Here is a 24,604-nt window from a genome sequence, read left to right as displayed (position 1 = left end):
GTTGAAAGTTGGGGAGCACAAAGGAGATGAGAGTTGTCTTCCATTTTGGTAAGATGGATGTTTTTTCTCTTTTATTGCCGTGTAATGATTCTGTTCTTGAAATCTAAGATTATTAACAACCTTTTTGATTGTGAATCTTCAGATCATCTAATTTTTTTATTATAGTTGCTATGATGACATCAAATGCACTTTTTTATTCATCCACTCTACTCATATTCAAAGTCATCTTATATCTTTTTTATAACCGTGTAATAAACTTTCATGATATACTACTTGAAATCTAAAAATTTTAATGAGCATAAGTTCACTTTGTTTACCCTTCTTTTTCATAAGCTTTTAGGTTAATCTCACCTTTTAAGATTGTTTTTCTACAGAAGAAGGAAAGCTTAGTGAATTATCCGGATGTATATGTCAATTATCAGTGTCTTCCTGTAGTAAGTCTTAGTAAGTCAGTTTTATTCAAACAGTTAGAGTAGTATAACTGGATTTCTCCTAGGCAAGTTAGTTTTATGTCTATATTCAAACAGTAATTAAGGGTATCTTGGTCATAAATGTTTACACAACACTTATGTCCTCTTGAATGACATAAGTGTTGTGTAAACATTTGAGTTAATCCACTCATTCAGACACATTTCTTCTTCTCTATTTTACTTGTTTCATTACACCATCATCTGCTCAAGTCAGATTCCAAGGCATCCTATCTGTTTATAACAATATAATGTACTGTACTACTTGCAATCTTTATAGTTTTCAGTTGGATGTTTTTCCTTTTTGAGTTCTTACTGTGTTGCTCATATATATGTCCCTCTTGTGGACTGTTTTCACATGTTTAGTACCACTCAGTTATTAATTATCTTTGTTTTGCTGGCTAAGCTTTTAAAAGATAAAGGGACATCAAAGGCACTTTTTGTGGGGTCTCTTTCCTTCTTATTTGCCCCCTGTATTAGTTTTTTATCTGCTTTTGTAGTTCTTCGTACTAGCTTTTTATTTAATTGATATTGTAGGGCTTAAAACTAAGTGTAGGGTCTAATGTTTTGTTTTAATAAGAGGCTTTAGTGTAATTATGTTAAAGAATCTGGACAACTATATAGCATTGTCCTTTCTTTTTTATATAATAAGCAGATCTCCCTTTAGAAAATTATCCCATTTGTAGCAATGCACTTTTGAGTTTTATTTGTGTTAAAAACATTGTAACTTTCAAGTATTTTCTTATCAAGGCATTTTAATTTCAAAATCTATCATATTTTTCAATATGTTATGTCGACATATCTACCGGTTACAACATTGTATTTTCAGTTTTTTTTTTATAAAAAGTACATTTCCCTTTGAAAAATCAACCAAATTATAGCATTGTACCTATTGAAATTTTCATGACAAGGTATTTTACTTTGAAAAATCCAAGCTAAAATTTTCTTATCAATACTGTGTTTATTTTTGAAAAATCTGCCGATTAGAGCATTGTACTTTCTTTAATGTTGTAATCTCATTTTCATTTGAAAAATCAACCCAATTACAGCATTGCACTATTTAGTTTTCATTATGTTAAAGCATTTTAACTTTGAAATCTTATCTTCTTAAGGCATTTACAATTTAAAAATCTACCAATTCTTTTTTAATACAATTTCTTCTCTTCAATGATATAGGTACAATGATGTGTACTTTTGTACTAGGGACTTTATATTAATAACAATTACAATTTTTTGTCCCTTATATAAACACTTGCTTTTGGATATTGACCAAAAACGAATTTTGTGGCATTTTTTTAATCCTTTTTTGGATTTGCTCTTAGTTGAATATCTTTATTATCTGATGGTATGGTCCAACTTTTTGGTTTTATTTCCTTGCATGAATGTTTTCATGTATTTTCTTTTGGGGTTACAAATAAACAATATCGGCTTTACTTATATAAGCTAAAGGGATTGTTTCTTTTTTCCACTAATAAGCTTAATGGGTAAACTACTTAATTTGGATAACTATATCTGACTGTTTCCTTCTTGTAGCTTAATCTGGACAGCTATATCTGACATATTTGTGTTTTATTTTTCTCTCTTTTTGCTCATCCCCTGTTAAATTTGACAATTTATGTTAAAGTGTCGAATATGTATTTATTTTTTTGAAAATTAAGGGTAAAATGGTCATTTAGTCTCATTCACAACATCTTTACTCATTCAGTCACTTTACCTTTATAGAACTTATGTTTACTTTCTTCTCAAGGCATTTTATTTTGAAAAATATATCATTTTTTTTCTTTTCAAGGCATGTTATTTTGAAAATCAACCCATTGTTAGCATGGTACTTCTTTTTGTTTTCTTTCTGTTGTAACATTAAAACTTTCAAATGTTTCCTTAACACTATTCACTTTTCTTTATGTTAGAGCATTTTAAATTTCAAAAAATTTGTTATTTAACTTTTAGAAAAACTATCAATTCTTTTATTATTATCATGGTTTTGATGTATGTAATGTGTTCAGGGACTTGTTTTTTCTCTAGATTATGTTTTTGTAGATGAGCTATTTAGGTTTGGAGATAGAATTTATTTCTTGTCTGGAAACGAGTTTACTTTCTTTTTAATCTGAAAAATGTAATCAAGAATTTCAACAGCTCTATTATTGATAACACAATGGAGGGTTTTTAGGTTGTTTAATTGTTGTTGAAGCAAACTCAAAAGATAGCAGTGTAATTAACTTTTCCCTTTCTATTTTACAACTTTTATGCCCTTAATCTTATGCTAGTTTTATGGATCCTTGTTACTTACTGTAAGTTTAACTCGGAGTAGGATGAGGATAATAAAACGACTTTTAAAGCCCAAGACTTCTAAATTGCTTTCTTAATACATTAAAAACCTCTCTTATGTAAGTATAAAAATATATTTAATGTTATTTTTATAGCTCATTTTCACCTTGATGCTCTTTTTTGATTGACTATTTTAATTTTCCAACCTCTAGTTTGCATTTTGTTTTCGAATATTGACCAAAAATGAATTTTCTTGCATATTTGATTGTTGTAGTTTCATTTTTTTTGGATACAAGTTAGCTGTTAAATCCTTGTAGAATGACTAATTTGCCCACATGTTTATATTTTTTACTAAAAATGGACAAGAAACTCACAACAATGAACTTTGAAGCATAATTGGCACTAAGTTTATCCACATGTTTATATTTTGAAATCATCTTGTTTTTTTTTTCTACAGCTGTTATAACTTATTGTCAACTCTTCTTGCATGGTTATTTTCTGTACACAAGTTTTGCGCTTAGAAATTTATATCAATAGCCTTATACTACTAAATTACAAATTTTGTCCCTATTATATAACCACCTGTTTGCTTTTAATTCTTCATAACTGAGAATAAATTTATGAAAGCTTAATTGATTATGAATCTTAAGAGCATCTCATCTTTTTTCTGTTGTTGATATGGTGGTGCCAAATGTTTTATTCATATGTTTTCTCTGGTTGTGGAATTAGCAATTTCCCTCTTCTTTTAACCTAACTTGGGACTTGTACTCTAAATTTTTAAGAACCATCAAAATCAGTTATATGTATGATCTCAGAGGAATCGACTACAGATTGTTAATATTGCTCATTTTACTCTGTTTGTGTGTATTTCTGCTTATAGTCTATGGATCAGGAAATGTAGGTTAAAAAAATATCCCATTTGTAGCTTTGCGCTTTTCAGTTTTATTGGTGTTAAACATTATAACTTTCTTCTCAAGGCATTTTATTTTGAAAAATATATCATTTTTTTTTTCTTTTCAAGGCATGTTATTTTGAAAATCAACCCATTGTTAGCATGATACTTCTTTTTGTTTTGTTTCTGTTGTAACATTAAAACTTTCAAATGTTTCCTTAAACATGTATCATATTTTACTATATCAAGTCATTTTCTTTTGAAAAATCAACCCAATTACAGCATTGCACTATTCACTTTTCTTTATGTTAGAGCATTTTATAACACTTGTTTTCGGATTGTTTTACTTGCACTTTTTATCCTTTTTGGCTTCATGCTGCCATGTAAAATGACTATTTTGCCCACATTTCTATATTTTTACTAATTCTCTTTACAAGAACTTTGGAGCATTTAAATGATCTGAACTTCCATTTTACTTCTCATGAACAGAGAAACTCACAACCAAAGACATGTTTCAAAATAAAAATCAACATTTAACATTTCCTGTTAGGTGAAAGAAATAATTGTATGTTTGAAGAAGCTATAAGAATATGACTATCCTACCCTTCATGTGCAGAAACATGATCATGTTTACAAATCATTTTTTGGATATCTTATCTTGAACATGTGTAGAAATTGAAGGGGATCAAGGAAGTCTATCATGAGGTAAACTTCTCTAAGCTTTTCTATTTGTATTTTTTGTTTGATATAATTATCCCACCCCTTTTTATTCTTTTTAATTTTGAATATTCTAAACATCTGTTATTTTCTTGTGTCTTCTTGAATCTTGTCAATTATAGTGGGTATGCAGAGAAACAGCAAAACACTTCAATTATTTATGCAGGTATATATTTTGTTGTGTTGTGTGTATTAGTTTACATTGATTGGCATTTCAAACCAAAATATAGCAATGCATTTTACTTATAGTAGAAATCTATCGAGTTTTTACCTCATCAAGGCATTTTACCCATTCAGTTTTTACCTCATAAATGTTACTTTGATCTCCTCAATTGGGTCCCACTACATAACCATAAACACTTACTTTGGATAATTATATTACCCCAAGCTTGGCTTATTCAAGCCCAAGGCCCAATCCGTAGGCCCAAAGTCAACAAGGAATCAAAGCCCAACACATGGCCCAATTTTCCAAATTGGGCCTGGGCCTATACATGGTCTCATTCTAAGTCCCAACATCATATACTCATTAAGGCCCAAACTATGGCCCATCTATGGCCCAATTTTCCAAATTGGGCCCAAGCCCCTTACATGGGACTTACCCTAGGCCCATTAAATTATTCTAGTCTAATTGCTTGACTTTAGATGGCCCATTAATAACCCGATCATCAAAGCCCAAAAGGAAGGCCCAACAATAAACCCAAGTGAAATTAGGGTTTCACATAAAATGATGATTAGGGTTAAGTTTCCTACTTAACACATTAACGACTTAATCCATTAATGACTTAATCCATTAAGTCCATTATCGCTTAGATTAATCTTTGCCAAAGTTTATTATTTAATATTCCAAGTTATTAAATAATTCTCGTGTGTCTCGATTAATTCCCCAAAATTAGGGTTTTGATGGCATTAAGGTTTCCAACCCAAATACTAGCCCATTTATTAATTTGTTGGCCTTTTATGTCAATTCGGGCTTTATGGGCCTATTAAGCCCACTAAAATATTATTAAGCCCATTAGGGTTTTATTGGGTCCGATAGAGTCCATTAAGCTTCATTAGGCCCATTAGAGCTCCTTTGAGCCCATTAGGGTTTCACTAAGCCCAAACGAATCAATCACAAGAGGCAAAGCGCACCGCCACCCGACACGGCGGCCGGTGGCGGCAGCCACCACCCTAAGGTGGTGGTTTTCAAGTTCTTTTATTATTCCAAGCTGTGATTTACATTTTACAATGCTAAATATCAAAATAAACACACACTAAACAATTAAACACACACACAGCCACCTTGTGGTGGCCGGCGGCGGCAGATGGTGGCAGCCACCCCTCACGGTGGTGGCTTTTCTCACTAATTTCGGCAACCCCAACACCCAAACACACATATTGCTAATGGAAATACAGCCAAACACACCTATACACGAAGTAAAACACACACACAACCACCACCCACGGTGGCTGGTGGTAGCAACCGGCGGCACAACGAAACCCCAATGAAACAGTTGTAGCGGCGACGACAGCTTGGCAGAAAGGAAGAAGAAGCACGTTCGAGGGTGGCAGCATACCACCATGGCATCGTCTACAACACTCTTGGCCTCGTCAACAACACTAGCGACGACGATAGCGGTGGTTTACGACCACCACAGCAGCAACACCCACCCGGTGGTGGAACATCGAGCCCTTCACGATGGTAGAAGGCAGGAGGAGAAGAATAAGAAGATACAGAGGGACGGTGGCGGTGGCACTGTCATGCTTAATATCCGTCGATGATTCTCGGCCTCACCACCCGCCGGAAGGCAACAACAAGGCGGAAATGGCAGGATCTAATGGATGGTGGTGGCGATTGCAACCCGCTTCCCTCTGTTACCAACTGAATGCCAGCATTACACAATGGTCTCCATTTTCAGTAGCACCGGAGAGACACAATGGAGGCTCGGTGGTTGGAGGAGCAAGAGAGAATGGGTGGCGGCCGGCGGTTGGGAGGCATAAGGGGGGTGTGAGTGACGGCTGCAACATAAGGGCTTAGGGTTAGGGTTTGACGGGTAAGGAGACTATATACCCGGTCCCTCATCATGTCTTTGCCATAATGACAGTTCAGACCCCTCCTCCATAGAATCCCTTCAAAACAAGTCTATGATATTCCATTTAAACCTTGCCCCCTTCAATTCCTTTACAAATTAAGTCCATCTTTCACAAAAACGACCCCCAATATCTTAAGTATGACATAATCATCCCCTCCACCTCATTTCCTTTTAAATTAAACTCAGTTAATTACTACGGAGCCCCTGTCTTTATAAATATTTATAAAATGAGTCCCAAACTCACGCTTTTAACCCCCGACTTCTAAAAATGATAATTAGCCCTTCGAACCATCCTTTGGTATATATATAATTATTATTTTAGGACTACTAGCCATTCATTAATTAATTTATTTATTTAATAAATAAACGGGGTTTTACACCCATTTTACGATCAGAAATAAAGCAATTTTTTAGAAGCTCTAACTAATACAAGCGAGGAATAGAAATGGATAATATGTGATCTCCAATCCAAACGTCGTTCCAAAAAGATGTATCATTTCCATTACCAATATTTTTCTAAGAATTTGATCCGATAGGATTTCTTTTTCCTCCAATTTAGAGCATGAATCAATGATCTTTACCCATGGAGAGGAACCAACAACTCTACTCGTACCACCACCAAAACCACCATTATTACCATAAATAGCTTTAATAATTGAGACCCAAATAAGATCTTGATTATTTAGAAAATGCCAATGCCATTTATGTATAAGAGAGAAGTTCAAAGAAATTAAACTTTCAATATCAAGTCCTCCTTGATTAAAATCCGCCACCACAAAGTCCCACTTCACCCATGAAATTTTTCGATAATTCTCCTAGATCCCCCAAAGGAATCTAGCAGGGCCACCTCCAAATATTTTCCAACTGCAACAGGCATCATAAAAAGTTACATATAACAAGTTCCAATGGCATCCAAAATCAATTTAAGATGCACCATACAACCACCTATAGGTAGAGTAGATATTTCCACCTAGAGAGCTTCTTTATAAACTTCTCCTTTATTGAATTCCACCTTGACAACTCTAGACATATTTTGTCCTACCGGAAGACCTAGATAAACAAAAGGTAATTTATTAGGTTTACATCCCACAAGTTGAGCATAATCCACCACCTCCTCCCACCTAACACCAATATCATACAAATTCGATTTCTAAAGATTTATCTTCAACCTAGAGACAAGATAAAAGCACTGAAGCATAGTAACACTATTATAAATGTTACATCTATCCCACTCCCCTAAAAGAATCACATCATCTGCATAAAAAGGATAAGAAATATTCACATTCTTCCATCCCACTGAAACTCCTTTAAACAAATTTTCTCCAATTGCATCTTCAATAACAACATGTAATCCTTCTATAACCAAGATAAACAGAAAATGAGATAAAGGATCACCATGTCTAAGACCCCTTTGAAGTTGGAATTCATCTGAGGGGCTCCCATTAACAAGGACCGAAGCTCTCACCGAAATAAGAAACGTACGAATCCAAGACCTCTATTTAGAACCAAATTTCATAAACTACATAATTGAAAGCCATTTGTTCTTTACTTACCACCGTATCTATCACCTTGACAAAACGAAGAACAAGAATTTTAGCCAAAGTCTTGTATTGAATACTGATATGACTAATGGGTCAAGAGTCATTAATAAGCAAGGGACTAATGACTTTAGGAATCAAAGTAATAAAGGAGGAATTACACCTGGAAGGAATTCTTGAATTAGAAAAGAAATCCAAAACAAACTAAAAGATATCAGATTTGTACCCATCTGGCAAAATTAACCCATCTGGACTCGGGGATTTGTCACTACCACAAGCCCAAACAATTTGCTTAACAGTATATAATGGGCATCAAATTGTTGAACTAAAATCTTTGGGAGTTCATTGTACGTGGAACTTTTAGAAACGATCAGGATGGTATCATATTTCACAAACTTATCTTTTATCACTACACAAATTCCGAGCATTTGTGCAATGTATGTTAAAAATATATTGTTAAAATGTTGAAAAATATATGTTTAAAATGGTTATGTTATTGACATTAACTTTGATATAAAATATTGAACAATATTATTCATTGACATCAACACACCTTCCTCATTAATAAAATTAAATATAATTATCTATTTAATATTATTTTTAACAACTGTTAGGATTGATTAATTTAAATTTCTACTTACGCGATTATTTTCTAATTTCAATAATAATATTCATTCAAAATACATTTTATTTGTTGTTAACGTTATGTACTTTATAAATTGATGTTATTATCATTTAAAATTATTGTTCTTTAGTTTTAAACCACTTATTATTAATAATAAGTTAAAGAAGACTTTTAAGAAACACTTCATATTACTATTAAAATGTAAAACATACACCAAATAATAAACTGATAACATAGACAATTTGAATTTAAAAGAGACTTGCATGGATAATATGACATATCCTTGATTTTTATAATTTGATTTTATTATTTATAATTATGGGTCATTAGTTTTAAAACCACTTATTATTATTAACAAGCGCAAGAAAACTTTTAAAAGACACTTATTATTATAATTAAGATGTTAAACATATACTAAAATATAAAGTGATAAGACAGACAATTTGCATTTTAAAATAGACTTACATTATAATATTGCATATCCATGATTTTTAATTAATTATTACTTTGAAACAACACAAACTTACAAACATATATACAATATTTAATTAAATGTTATCTATATCACTTTCCATAATATATGATCGATAACATGAATCTAATCTAATTTACATTAAAGTTTTAACGACAACATATGATGATTGTCTTAAAAGAATACTTAAACCAAGAAAAAAAAAGAATTAATATATAACAAACTTACAAATTAAAAACTTTAACATAATAACATGGCTCGAAAAATAGTCCAAAGCCCTCAAACCAACATAAAACATTTAAACTTGTTTTCTTTGTGAATCTTCTGTGTGATTTTTATTTGTGTGTCTACTAAAAGAGAATGACATTTTTATAGTAGACTATCCATTAATTATTTATTAAACATATTATATAAGTTATAAAACCTTGATGTGCAATTAATTACTTTGAATGTGAAAATGTGTGAGGGTTTCAAATGCATTATGTACTTGGAAATTTATGTGGGGGTTTCAAATGCATAAGATGATAGGAAAAATGTCTCCTTTATAACCTGCGCATTGCACAGTGCAGGTTAAAAATATATTGTTAAAATATTCATTAACATCAACCCATCTTCCTCATTAATAGAATTAAATATAATTATCTATTTAGTATTATTTTTAACAATTATTATCATTGATTAATTATATTTTTACTTATGCGGTCATTTTCTAATTTCAATAATAATGTTCATTTAAAATACAATATATTTGTAGCTAAATATAATTTATATTTTGATGGTATTATCATTTAAAATTATTATTCATTAAATTTAAACCACTTATTATTAATAATAAATTAAAGAATACTTTTAAGAAATACTTAATATTATTATTAACATGTGAAACATACACTAAATAATAAAGTGATAAGATAGACAATTTGCATTTCAAAAGAGACTTGCATAGATAATATGACATATCCATGTTTTTTATAATTTGATTTCATTATTTATAATTATTGTTCATTAATTTTAAAATCACTTATTATTTTTAATAAGTAACAGAAACTTTTAGAAAGCACTTATTATTATAATTAAAATGTTAAACATATACTAAAATAGAAAGTGATAAGATAGATAATTTGTATTTTAAAAGAGACTTACATGGATAATATGTATAATATGACATATCCATGATTTTTAATTAGTTATTGCTTTGAAGCAACACGAACATACAAACATGTATACAATAGTTAATTAAATATTATATATATCACCTTCCATAACATATGATCGATAACATAAATCTAATTTAATTTACATTAAAATTTCAACCACAACATACAATTATATTCTTAAAAGAATACATAAACCAAGAAAATACAAAAAAAGTGTATAGCAAACTTACAAATTGAAAACTTCAACTTAATAACATGGCTCGAAAAATGGTCCAAAGCCCTCAAACCAACACAAAAAATTTAAACTTGTTTTCTTTGTAAATTTTATATGTGACTTGTATTTGTGTGTCAACTCAAAGAGATTGGTCTTTTTATAGTAGACTATCCATTAATTTTTTGTTAAATATATTATATAAGTTATAAAACCTTTGAATTTTAATCATTATTAAGAGACTTTTGAGTGATATTCATTAAAATAGGAGGTTTCAAATGTATGAGGTGTTTGCAAATTTTTGTAAGGGTTTCAGATACATGAGGTTCAAGGAAAAATATCTCCTTTAGAAGTATAGTATGATATGATATGATGAGAGCAAAATTCAAATTTAACAATTTTAGCATCAGTAATCCAATCACCATCAATTCTCACACCTTTTATTGAAATCTGTCTTTTTTCTTATTAAGCACACTATGAAAATATTTTGGGTTTTCATCTCCAAGAATGCTCCATTTTATTTTTGAAAATATTTTGAGTTTTAAGAGATTTCAATTTATTTTTGAACTTAATAAACGCCCCATCATCAGTACTAGATTGATCAAACGCCCAAGAAGACTCAACAATCTGATCAAACCCATCATCTAGCATCCAAGAATTAAAAATTTTAAAGGGTCTAGGACCAAAATCTTGAACTTGTTGACATACAAAAATAGGACGATGATCTAAAATGGAGAGATCCAGAGCAACAAAGGAAATATCCGGAATATAAGATCCCACTTCAGGACTCTATCTAATTTGCTTAATTTAGCATCATTTGCACTCACTCTAGTGAAAGAAAAACCTCCCATTTAAAGTTACAACAACCCAGTATTCATAATAAAATCATTGAACCCAGCAGTATTCTTTGATTAAAAACACATCCAAACATTTCATGACACCATCTAACCGCATTAAAGTCACCAAACAAAATATAAGCACCTTCATTTTTATTCATAAACCAAGAAAGATAGTCCCAGGGCAATTTCTTTCTACCTTTATCTTGATTGACATAAATAATTACCATAAAGCAAGGGAAATTGAAAAAATTCCAAACCCCTTCAACTATGAGAGCATTTTTAGAGGAATTAATTATCTTCTTAGTAAACACTACAGGATCCCAAACCGAAATAATGCCCCCTGAAAAGCCTCTAGCACTAGACGAAGAAATATCAAAATAAAATTTGTGCCAGGCACTCATTAATAAGAATAAATCAACTGAAAATAACCTTGTTTCTTGTAACCCAAGGAAAGACACACCCATTTGAGAACAAAGAGGGGAAATACGACTTATTTTCTCCTTATCACCCATGTTGAACACATTAATAGACATGATATTCGTTTACCCACTAGATACGCACCCATTTTTTTTAAGGGTTTAGGTCATTTTTGGTCACTTAACTTTTGGTTTTGTGCTCATTTGGTCACTTAGCTATTTTTAAGTTTTAAAAGGTCATCTAACTTTTGACTTTGTGCTCATTTAGTCACTTAACTTTTGGTTTGGTCACTTAACTTTTAGATTTGTACTCATTTAGTCACCTAACTTTTAAAATTGTGCTTATTTAGTCATTAAACTTTTGAAAAAATTTAAAAGTTTAGTGACTAAATGAGCACAATTTTAAAAGTTAGGTGACTAAATGTGACCAAACCAAAAGTTAAGTGACTAGATGTGCACAAAGCCAAAATTTTGATGACCTTTCAAAACTTAAAAATAGTTAAGTGACCAAATGAGCACAAAACCAAAAGTTAAGTGACCAAAACTGAACTAAACCCTTTGTTTAATTATATCTTCCATGTGCTCACTAAAACCTGTCATACCATATCCAAGCTTAGTACCCACCTCAATAAATCTAGCTATAGCCTCTGTTACTTCCTTCTCTTTAGACAATGTGTACTTCCATCCATATTTATGAGACCGATATCAAGATTTAGACCCATTCGAATCGGAAAATGATGCCACAAACCGAGGATAAAGTGTATTTTCGTCCCCGTTCTCTTTGTGTATATTTTCAAAACTAGGTGGTCTCAAAAAAGATTCAGAATTAACACTCTTTTGAGTTTTTCATTATCAGCTTGGACATGTTTCACATTCTCTTATAATCCACAATTTCCATCCAAATTAGCATCATCCCATCGCTCCTTCTTTTCAGTAGATTCTCTTAATATTTCCACAGAATCCTCTTCCAACCCACCTTATTTAGAGCCTTTCAACTGTGAGTTATCATATCCATTGTTTTTTTCGTGGAAAATAATATTTGTCTTCAATTGTATTATCTGTTTGATTATTATCCTCCATCTGAACACAAATATCTTGTTTTATATTGCTTCCTAAATTTAAATTTTCAAAATTTCCAAAAACCTCTCCCTCTTCATATTTAGATCCTAATTCTGATTAGCATTCCTCTCCATTTTCTTCTTGATCATCCTGATCAATACTATCGATAGAAGGAATTCAATCAGAAGTTTTAATAACGATACAACTATACTTTTTACCATCAAATATCAATGGATACTTTGGCTGAAATTTTTTCTTTATAGGTAGTTTTCACACATACCCTACCTGATCCAACTAGTGCATCTTCATCCTCATCTATAAACAAAACTTCACCACATGAAGAAGCAATTTTTTTTAAAGTTGATGGATTCTAAGCACATAATGGTAAACCAACAACATCCTCCCACATAACACAAGAATCAAGAGTAAAGTTCTTTTGTATTGGTCTAATTTCCTTAAACAATGATTTAGTTAACGTGCATTTCTAGCCTTTGCACTTCCTTTCCGCTCTAGCAACAAATTATACATGTAAAAGATAAATTATAAGTAACTTTTAGTTCAAAAATAGCATAAAAACATAGACTAAAATAATAAGAAAATGCAATAAATATCAATTTATAAAATAGACATTATCAATAGTATCTATAGCTACTTAATTCTAAGGCTTTAAGTTTTATAAAATGATTTGATATTTATAGCAATAAATATATTTTGATAAAACCTTTTGATAAGCATGTATCCCCCCCCCCCCCCCTACCCCCAACTAAAACATCTAAAATATTAAAATAGGATCGTGTACTCACGCTTGTAGTGTAATCTGAAGCATCTCATCCATTGCATCCGAAGCTTCATGTCATTGAGGGGGTCTCCAAAATAGCTTGCAAGGTACAAAGAGATTGTTTGGAAGAATGTTTGAGATGAGAAAATTAGAAAGTGAGCACCTCTATTTATAGGAGTTGTGTGCATGTATTACTTCATGTGCGGTGTGCACTCTTTTCTTGGCACCAACCAGAGTTTGCCACGTGTCACACTTCTAATGGTCCACGTCTCCCTAATCTTCAATGGCTCTGGGTGTCAAGTGTGCGCTTCGGGCATGAGGTGCACCAGGGGTGCACCCCTAAATATTTTTATAAAAATTCATATCATCCTCATATGAATCTTATTTCTTACACTCTTTATATATTTGTGTATCTCTCTACTAGTACTACAACTTTCCTTAAGGTCATGTTGTCAAATTTTGACTTTCGTTTTTAATCGATATTTTACATTTTTCTAAAAATTATATCTCCATCATACGAACTCTGTTTTTTTACCTTTTTCCTTTCAAAACCCTTATCTCATGGGTTACAACGATCTTCCTTTTAGTGACCTTAGCCGAAACTCAACCAATATCTTTATGTTATTTTGACGCTAATAGCGTTATTAATGCGATTGATTTTTATCTTTATAAAAATATAACTCTTCCCATCGATCTCAGACTTTTACAACACTTATATCATTGGGATCATGATGTTGTGTATTTTCCAAATACACTAACCATCATGAAAAGTAACATAACTTTTTGGTCACTCGTTTTTTACGCTAATCTTTATGAAAAGTAAAATACGATGGGAAGAGTTTTACTTCAATAGGAAAAGTTCTATCATTATCATCAGTTGATGCTAATCTTTAGTGACAATTGATAATGGGAAATTCCTGTTCTGTTCGCTTTTTTAACTTGATGTAGAAGCTTCTTTAACTTGATCATTATTCTTATGCAGAATCAAAGCATAAGATTTTGAATTTCCTTGATTATCTTTAGGTTGCTCTTGTACAACATGGGATTTATCTCCATTATTTTATTTACCGATTTGTTGCCTCTACCATCTGTATTCCTATTGAGCCTTGCCCATGATGCAAATAAATGGAAATTCCTAATCCACACACTGTTTAAATCCTCAACAACGTGTGCATGCTATTTTGCTTTCAAGAATTTAACAAAAGCAACTATTTTTCCAATTTTTTGAAAGTTTTCTAGCAATATAAACGTCTGCCACTGCACCATGTCTTTTACACAGGTTCTAGATGTCCTTAACTGTCATTGACTCATGGAAGTTCGTTAGATACACATTTATTGTGATCGCCTTAATGTTCTTATTCTTTTCCATTCCAATACGTTCTCCATTCCCGCTTCTATAAGGATTTTCAATTCGAATACGATGTTTTCCTAATCTCCACTACCACTCCTCTGAGGGGTTTCATTTGGAGCGCCTTCTCCAATCCGGAGAATGACACCGGAAAAACAAGTCAATGATAGGGTCAATGCGTCGCCGGAGGTGCAAGGGTTTCAATAAGCTACTTTCCCCCCTTTTCCATTATTCCATATATTCTAGACACATCTTTCCATTCAGTCTTGGTAGATAAGTACTGATGGCGAGATAAATATTTCTTTATTAAGTGTTTGAAGATTCCGAGTAGGCTATCGGGAATTATAAGAAAATAGTTGGATAAGAGAAGTGTATAAAGATTAAAATATTATATATATATATATATATATATATATATATATATATATATATATATATATATATATATATATATATATATATATATATATATATATATATATATAGGGAGCGAACATTTTTATCACGAGAAAATTTGAGAACAAATTTGGATCACACAATTTTTTTAATTAAAATTATAAAATAATATTCATATAAATCAAAAAATAGTTATAAACAATTAAAAAAACTCACTAACTAACACCACTCACCACCGAGCCAACACCACCACCCAACAATAACCACCACCACCCACCACCACTGCCTGCCACCACCACCCACCTCCACCGCCTGCCACCACCACCCACAACCACTACCTACCACCCATCACTACCCACCACCACCACCCGCCACTACCACCCACCACCACCACCACCACCAATCTCTACCCACCCCCATCACTACCCACTACCCACCACTAACCACCACCACCACCAACAACAACCACCACCCGCCACCAACACCCATCACTACCCACCACCACCAACCACCACCCACCACTCATCACTACCCACCACCACCCGCCATTACCACCACCACCCATCACTACTCACCACCCGCCACCACAGTCACCACCAACCACCAAACACCAAACACCACCCACAACCCATCACTACCCACCACCACAACCCACCACCACCACCACCACAATCACCACCCGCTACCATCATCACCAATCACCACCCATCACCACCGCTTATCACCACCACCTACAACTACTACCTACCACCATCACCACCACCCATCACTACCCACCACCACCAACCATCACCCATCCCTAACCACCATTACCAACCCATCACTACCCACCACCACCAACCACCACCCACCACCCATCACTACCCACCACCAACAACAACCACCACCCAATCACCACTAATTGCAACCATCACCTGCCACCCACCTATCACCAATGCCCATCACCACTACCAACAACCACTACCTACCACCCATCACAACTACTCGCCACCACCACCACCCATCACTATCCACCACCACCAACCACTACCCACCACCTATCATTACCCACCACCCACCACCACCCGCCACCCCCACCCCACCACAAACAACACACCCACCACCACCACCACCTGCCACCACCATCACCCACTACCTACCCATCACAACCACTACCACCTGCCACCACCATCACCACCCAACGAGCACCACCCGCCACCACTACCCACCTCCACCACCCATACCCACCCACCACCCACCAAAACCACAACCTATCACTATCACCACCACTTGCAACCACCCATCACTATCACCACCACTTGTAACCCCCTACCACCACCCATCGTGTATTAAATCACATGTGATTATATGTATTTAATCACATATGATTTGCATAGACAAAATTTGTTTTCACATGTTGATTCAATAGTTGCTCTTGTGTATTTAATCACATGCGATTATATATATTTAATCACATATGATTTGTATGGAAAATATTTATTCTTGCGTCGATTCAATAATTGTTCTAATATATTTAATCACATGTGATTATATGTATTTAATCACATATGATTTATGTGGATAAGATTCATTATTTCTTTCTCAATTCAATAGTTGTACTCATGTACTTAATCATATGTGATTATATGTATCAAATCGCATATGATTTATATTGATAATATTCATGAGTGAATATTTTTTCTTATGTATTTAATCATATATGATTGTATGTATTAATCACATATGATTAATGTGGAAAAAGAAAAACTATTTAATAAAAACGCGAAAATGAATCTTGCGTACAGAAATCATATGTGAAGAAATGTACAAGAACAACTATTGAACAAGAATGTGAAAATTGATATTGTCCATATAAATCATATCTAATTAGATACATATAATCTCATGTAATTAAGCACACAAGAACAACAATTAAATCGAGAACGCGAAAATAATTATTTTCCACATAAATTCTAAGTGATTAGATACATAATAATCACATGTGATTATATGCATTTAATCACATATGATATATGTGGACAATATTTATCTTTGTGTTCTCGATTCACTAATTGCTTTTGTGTATATAATCATATGTGATTATATGTATGTAATCACATATGATTTATATAGACATCGTTATTTTTTGTCCGTATAAATCATATATCATTAGATACATATAATCAAATATGATTATATGTATTTAATCACATATGATTATAGTGGACAAACAACAGTTATTGAATCGAGAATGTGATAATGAATCCCATCGACATAAATCATATATGATTGGATACATATAATCACATGTGATTACATATATTTAATTAGATATGATTTATGTAGATAATATTTATTTTTGCGGTTTCGATTGAATAATTGGTTTTATGTATTTAATCACATGTGATTATATGTATATAATCACATATGATTTGAGGTGGATTAAACAGATAATCACATGTGATAAAATACATATAATCACATGTGATTTGAGCTGTATTAAAATACATATAAACATATTAATCACATGTATATATAATCACATATGATTTGAGGTGTATTAAACATATAATCACATGTGATAAAATACATGAGAAAAACTATTGAATCGATAAAGCGAAAATGAATTGTGATTATATGTATTTAATCACATATGATTTACATGGATAATATTTGTTTTCACGTGTTGATTCAATAGTTGTTCTTGTGTATTAAATCACATGCAATTATATATATATATATATATATATATATATATATATATATATATATATATATATATATATATAATCACATATGATTTGTATGGAAAATATTTAATATTGCATCGATTTAATAATTGTTCTACGATATTTAATCACATGTGATTATATGTATTTAATAACATATGATTTTTGTAGACAGGATTCATTATTTCTTTCTCAATTCAATAGTTGTACTCATGTATTTAATCATATGTGATTGTATGTATCAAATCGCATATGATTTATATTGATAATATTCATGAGTGAATATTTTTTCTTATGTATTTAATAATATGTGATTGTATGTATTAATCACATATGATTAATGTGGAAAAAGAAAAACTATTTAATCAAAAACGCGAAAATGAATCTTATGTACAGAAATCATATGTGACGAAATGTACAAGAACAACTATTGAACAAGAATGTGAAAATTAATATTGTCCATATAAATCATACTAGTTAGATACATATAATCTCATGTAATTAAGCACACAAGAAAAACAACTGAATCGAGAACGCGCAAATAAATATTTTCCACATAAATTCTATGTAATTAGACACATATAATCACATGTGATTATATGCATTTAACCACATATGATATATGTGGAAAATATTTATCTTTGTGTTCTCGATTCAATAGTTGCTCGTGTGTATATAATCATATGTGATTATATGTATGTAATCGCATATGATTTATATAGACATCATTATTTTTTCTGTATAAATCATATGTGATTAGATACATATAATCACATATGATTATATGTATTTAATCACATATGATTACAGTAGACAAACAACAGTTATTGAATCGAGAATGTGACAATGAATCTCATCGACATAAATCATATATGATTGGATACATATAATCACATGTGATTATATATATTTAATTAGATATGATTTATGTAAAATATATTTATTTTTGCTGTTTCGATTGAATAATTGCTTTTATGTATTTAATCACATATGATTATATGTATATAATCACATATGATTTGAGGTGGATTAAACAGATAATCACATGTGATAAAATACCTATAATCATACATGATTTGAGGTGTCCACATAAATCATATGTGATTAGATTCATATAATCACATGTGATTAGATGTATTTAGTCGCATATGATTATTTTGGATAATGATTTGTTTTTGTGTTCTTGGTTCAATATTTGTTTATCATGTATATAATCACATGTGATTGTATGTATCTAATCACATATGATTTATATAGACAATATTCATTTTTTCCAAATAAAATTATATGTGTTTAGAAACATATAATCACATCTTATTAAATGTAATTAATCACATATGATTAAAGTGGAAAAAAGACAATTATTGAATCAAGAATGCGAAAATGAATATTAGCCCCATAAATCATATGTGATTAGATACACATAATCACATGTTATTATATGTATCTTATCGCATATGATTTATGTGGACAATATTCATTTTTGTGTTCTCGATTCAATAGTTGTTCTCGTGTATTTAATCACATGTGATTATACGTATCTAATCACATATGATTTATGTGAATAAGATTCAAGTTCTAGTTCTCAATTCAATAGTTGTTATCATGTATTTAATCATATGTCATTTTATATATTTAATCACATATGATTAATATGGACAAAGAACAACTATTGAATCGAAAACACAAAAATGAATCTTATGCATATAAGTCATATGTGATTAAATCATATAATCATATGTGATTTCATACACGAGAAAAATTAACGAATTGAGAATGCGGAAATGAATCTTGTCTTCATTTCACACTAAAAAACAAACTACATTTTGTCTTTCCTTATTCACTCTACTGGATTAGGGTAAACGTAAACAATATCATAAAACAAATAATACCTACATAATAGGAGAGTTAGTGTAACTCGCCTCCTTGAACTTAAAAATCACCTAGCATGAGAAAAATTGATCCTTTCCTTTCTAAGAACCTACACAACAATCATAACATCATTTAGCTTGTGCTTTGTGTTGGATTAGTGTCTAAGTCCATAACTATTTTGGTATGTACTTGACCCGATGGTGCATGGTCCTTTTGGGTTGCCTTCACCAAAGCAACTTGATAGGATGAATTATGGAGAGAAAGGATTAAATATGATTTATTAATATATTATGGGAATAATATATTAAAGGAGAAATCATATTGTTTAATTAATATTAGTCAATAATTAATTGGTAATTAGTTTTGTGATTAAAAGAGATTAATTAAACTTAAGGGACTGGAATTGTAATTATAAGATAATTGCAATTTGGGCCATGGATTGCTTGTATTAAGGGATGGACGAATTCTAATGGGAAACCCATAAGGAAATCATCCATGGGCTTAATTAAAGGAGTCTATGGGTTGCTTAGGGCTTAAGCATCCAAATTAGGGTTTCCTTATTAGATAACCCTAATAGCCCAACTATATAAAGACCCCTTAAGGCTCAAAAACGTGGCTAAGCTTATTGTAAGGGTTTACACATGTTTTTTGGCAGCCTCCAACCTCTCTCCTCTTCATCCTCTTGCTTATGGTGTTTGTGAACCATTAGAGGAGTGACACTTGTGACTCTAAGCCTTCCAAATTCAATTCAAGGAGGAATTGGGATTGCTATTGCTACATAACAATCAAGGTAACATTATAAACCTATTCTTATGTTAATATGATTACTTGAATGCTAGAATTAGGGTTTATAGTCTTGGATAACTTGCATGTACAATAGAGAAACCTAGATCCTAGCATTAGGGTTTGTATGAGCACATAGGATGTCTTATGACCAAAACCCATCAGTGGTATCAGAGCCTAGCTTGGTTTCAATTGTATTGATGCATTGTATAACTGGAAAATTCGATTTTTTGGATTCTGTAGGCTGGACTCGCCGAGTCCATGCAGACTCGACGAGTCCATGCCTGACTCGACGAGTCAACTCGTCAGATAATGCTTATCTCGGGATTTCTTGCTATTTTTGCATATGGATAGTTACCTTATCATGTTAGCTCAATATAAATCCGATTTTATGATATATATGACTATATTCTTGATCTAATTAAAGATAATTATCAATTAATAAGATAATTGATTAATTATTTTGAGTAAAATTGATAAATTGTTTTGCAAGAAATCATTAAACAAATCAAATATGGATAATTATGTAATTAAATGTTAGTTTAGATTATTTGTTATTTGATCCTTGTTGTTCTGAAAAGTTTCATATTTTCCCCTTTAGGTTTTATAGTTTAAATTTGAACCCAAAAGTTTTGAAGTTTTGAAATTTAAATAGTTAAAACCCTAATGTTTTGAAATGTTTCAAAACTTGCCCTCAAGTTTTGGAATTTAAAAGTTGATTAAAAGTTTAATTAGGAATGTTAAATTCTAAAACCCTAGTAATGTTTTGAAAAGTTCAAATCACACCCTTATGGTTTTATTAATTAATTAATGAGTATAATTAAAAGAGGTTTAATAAATCCATAAAAGTTTAGGTTAACCATTTAATTGAATTAAAAGTGTAATTGTTAAAGTTAACCATATAGTATTTTAAAAGTATAACATACGCCCTATACTATATATAACATTAAAAGTATAACATTATATATATGTATGAGTAAAAGTCAGTCTTACCGTTAGTAGGCCTCATTCACGAAGCTAGTCTATAAGGGGTGTTTAAGGAAATTGCCTATAAAATGGCGATTGAATGGGTATCCACTCTTACCCACCGCACTCTTGACTAGTGGAGGGTCGTTAGCCGAACGGGTAGGATAAGACGAAACCTTCCATTATAAGTATAATGAAATACAAAGTAACTAAATGTTTTTCAAATTCCCAATCTTAGTTACTTAGGCAAAAGTGAATTGATGCAATTCCATGAAATTACACTTTGTGCCCTTGCGAAGACGTTAGTGGAGCGTGTGTGGTTTACCGGCACACTAAATGGTTCTAAGCAAAGGTTGCAAAGGGTGACTCAATGTTTGTCATAGTTCGGTGGAGCGTGAGTGGTTTACCGGCACATCGAATAGGTGATTGTAACATGTGAGGGCACTATGTAGTTTGCATGGTTATTCACACCCGCTTTGTGATCCTCGGCATCCCAGTCACAAACAAGAGGGGCATATCGAGATTTAAACATGCCATTGAAATATTCAATGAATCTCAAAGGATCTAGGAGTTTTCATAGATTTAAAACTCAAAATTATTTTTCGTTTTTCATGGTGGAAATTAGTGAATCGTCATTCACTTACCTTCAAATATTCTGCAATTAGGGTTACGGCATCCCTCTCCCGAGTTGTAGAATATTGTGTTGGGTCCTAGCCTTAGTATTTCATTTGGGTGATTTACTAAGGACTCAATCTATCAACTAACTTGAATTCGTTTTTCTCCCGTTTTGTAGATGTCAAAGTTTGACAACTATGGTCTTCCCGAATCCCGTGGAACAAGTATTCCACATGAAAATGATATTCCACAATTCGATCGAGGAACAAGAAATCATGCTTCACTTCCTCCTCCTCCTCCAATTATTCTCCCTAACCCACAAGATTGTAAAATTGAAAGGTTCAATATCACTCAAGCCCTTTTGGCAAGTAAACATAAAAAAGGAAAATCGGTGTGTGCACACGTCTTAGGGATAAAGTCACACATTGATAGGTTAAGAATGATGGGATCCGTTGTCGGTGAAGAGATGGCAATTGATTGGGTTCTTCAGTCACTTCCTAACTCGTATAGTAAGTTCCTAAGAGAGTACTATATGATGAACCACGACGTAACCCTTATTAATCTCACCTACATGCTTATTTGCTGAATCAGCAATGGTTTGGCGCAATAGAAAAGCAAAGTTGATTGGTGAATCTACCTTCAAGAACTCTATGGATATAGACAATGGCAATGAAAGACATGCAATGATTGAAAAGTTTGATCATAAGAGAAAGGCGATGTCTGAGGTAGTTCCATGTGTTGTTCCAAAAGAGTCAGTTTGCTTTTATTACCAAGAGAAGGGGCATTGGAGATGAAGTTGCCCTATTTACCTAAGAGATCTAAGAGATGGGAGAGTCAAAAGTATGACTACGCTTTAGGTAAGAATCCACTATCTAACTCCATTAAGTTCCTATTCATTGATTCTTAATACATGATGTGATAAGATTGCATTTGAATGTTTTGAAGGATCGGTGAAAAGAAAGGAAGCTTGATAAGAGAGCAATATGAATCTAATCACAAGAGATGGATCTCGATCTCACGGACTTGAAGATTGGATTTTGAGCTTAGATAGTTATGATAGAGTTGTTAGAAATTTTCTTTTTACATAGTTTTCAATAGATTTTGCATTGTAAGGACAAATGTTTTTCCGCTGCTTTTATAAATAAAATAAATTTTGTTTGACTTATTTATTTATTTGTTTACTTCCTTGCAATGAAATCGTTATGAAAAATTGATGCTTACTGATATGTGCATATTTAGTGTGTATTAAGTGTAGTATTTATTCATATATTAGCTAAATTGTTGCATATTATGGACAAAAGGTACTTAAAAGTGTTAAATTATGTTTTTCAGTCCAAAGATGAAGCTCGGAAGCGAAAGGAAGCAAGAGAAGCGGTTAGGAGCTCAAGAGTGGAAAGAAGAAAGAAAACACCCATAAAAGGATTCTACTCGTCGAGTTGCCTCTTGACTCGACGAGTCCGGTCGCGGATTCAGAAAGATAAGCATTCGGAAGTCAAGATAGTTATCGTATTACGACTATTGTGAGAGGGACTCGACGAGTCACCATATGACTCGACGAGTCGGGATGCATATATAAAGATAACTCTACAATGTGAGAAGGGAGAATTCTGGGAAGTTTCAGAAGGGCTTAGTTGCGAATAAGAAGCCAGAAGAACCCTAGAAGTTGACCAAGGAAGCTAGAATCCAATCCCGGGAGTAATTAAGGCGTAATTTCACCATTCTACTTAATTCTTTTGTTTTGTCAACATGATTAAGCAACTTGAACTTATTTGTTTGCTGTTATTTACCTTAGTTATGAACTAATTTCTTTATACTTCTGTTTGGGGATACAAAGTTGACAATATGGTTTGATTGATTGGTAGGATTAATTCCAAGTTGGTGATTAATTGTTATTTTAGCTTGCTAAAGAACCTTGTGTATGAATGATAATTAATTTTCTGTTAATAGGAAGATAATTGATTAGCATGAACATCTATTGATTATCAACCTCATATGATATGTGACCACTATATCATATGTCTAGGATTAATGAATATGAAACTAGGATTAATAAGGAAATTGAGTAAACTTATGTGCAAGCTTGTAAGATGACCATCGAACAAGAAGTTAATTAAGAATAACGAATTAATTAGCTATTGCAAGTCTAACTTAACCCGAATAATTAATCTAGTAAATATAATTAAATTAAGCAATTGGCCACTGTTTGAATTAGTTTATTTGCTAAGGATTAGGGTAGTGAACACAACTTAATCACTTGAATCGGTAACCAACGAAAGAATTAATCCATTGCACTATTACCTTAAAATCAACCATAAAGTTAACCGAGTTGAACTAAACAGAAGTTTCTTTCCCGTTATTGAATCTAGTTAATTTGTTCTTTTCTAGTCTTGCATTAGTTTTAGTTAGTA

The 24,604-nt window shown here is 32.1% G+C and overlaps 1 long non-coding RNA gene across 19 annotated transcripts in view; it reads left to right on the top strand.

The window, feature by feature from the left end:
* LOC145044905 (uncharacterized) overlaps positions 1 to 24,013 on the top strand; it is a 34,290-nt gene extending 10,277 nt beyond the window's left edge. For 17 of the 19 annotated variants that reach the window (XR_013681699.1, XR_013681701.1, XR_013681708.1 and 14 more), the window contains 3 exons: positions 9 to 48; positions 4,241 to 4,329; positions 4,464 to 4,626. This is a non-coding gene — a long non-coding RNA (uncharacterized LOC145044905). Of the gene's footprint in view, positions 1 to 8; positions 49 to 4,240; positions 4,330 to 4,463; positions 4,627 to 20,487; positions 20,623 to 23,528 lie in introns of those variants that run through there. The other 2 variants (XR_013681700.1, XR_013681717.1) reach the window with 2 other exon arrangements.
* The last annotated feature ends 591 nt before the right edge of the window (positions 24,014 to 24,604 follow it).

The sequence above is a fragment of the Lactuca saligna genome, chromosome 5 (assembly GCF_052625555.1).
Source record: "Lactuca saligna cultivar CGN05327 chromosome 5, ASM5262555v1, whole genome shotgun sequence".
Lineage (NCBI taxonomy): Eukaryota > Viridiplantae > Streptophyta > Magnoliopsida > Asterales > Asteraceae > Lactuca > Lactuca saligna.
Note: the sequence above shows the minus strand (reverse complement) of the source record. Positions and strands in the feature narration are given on the sequence as shown.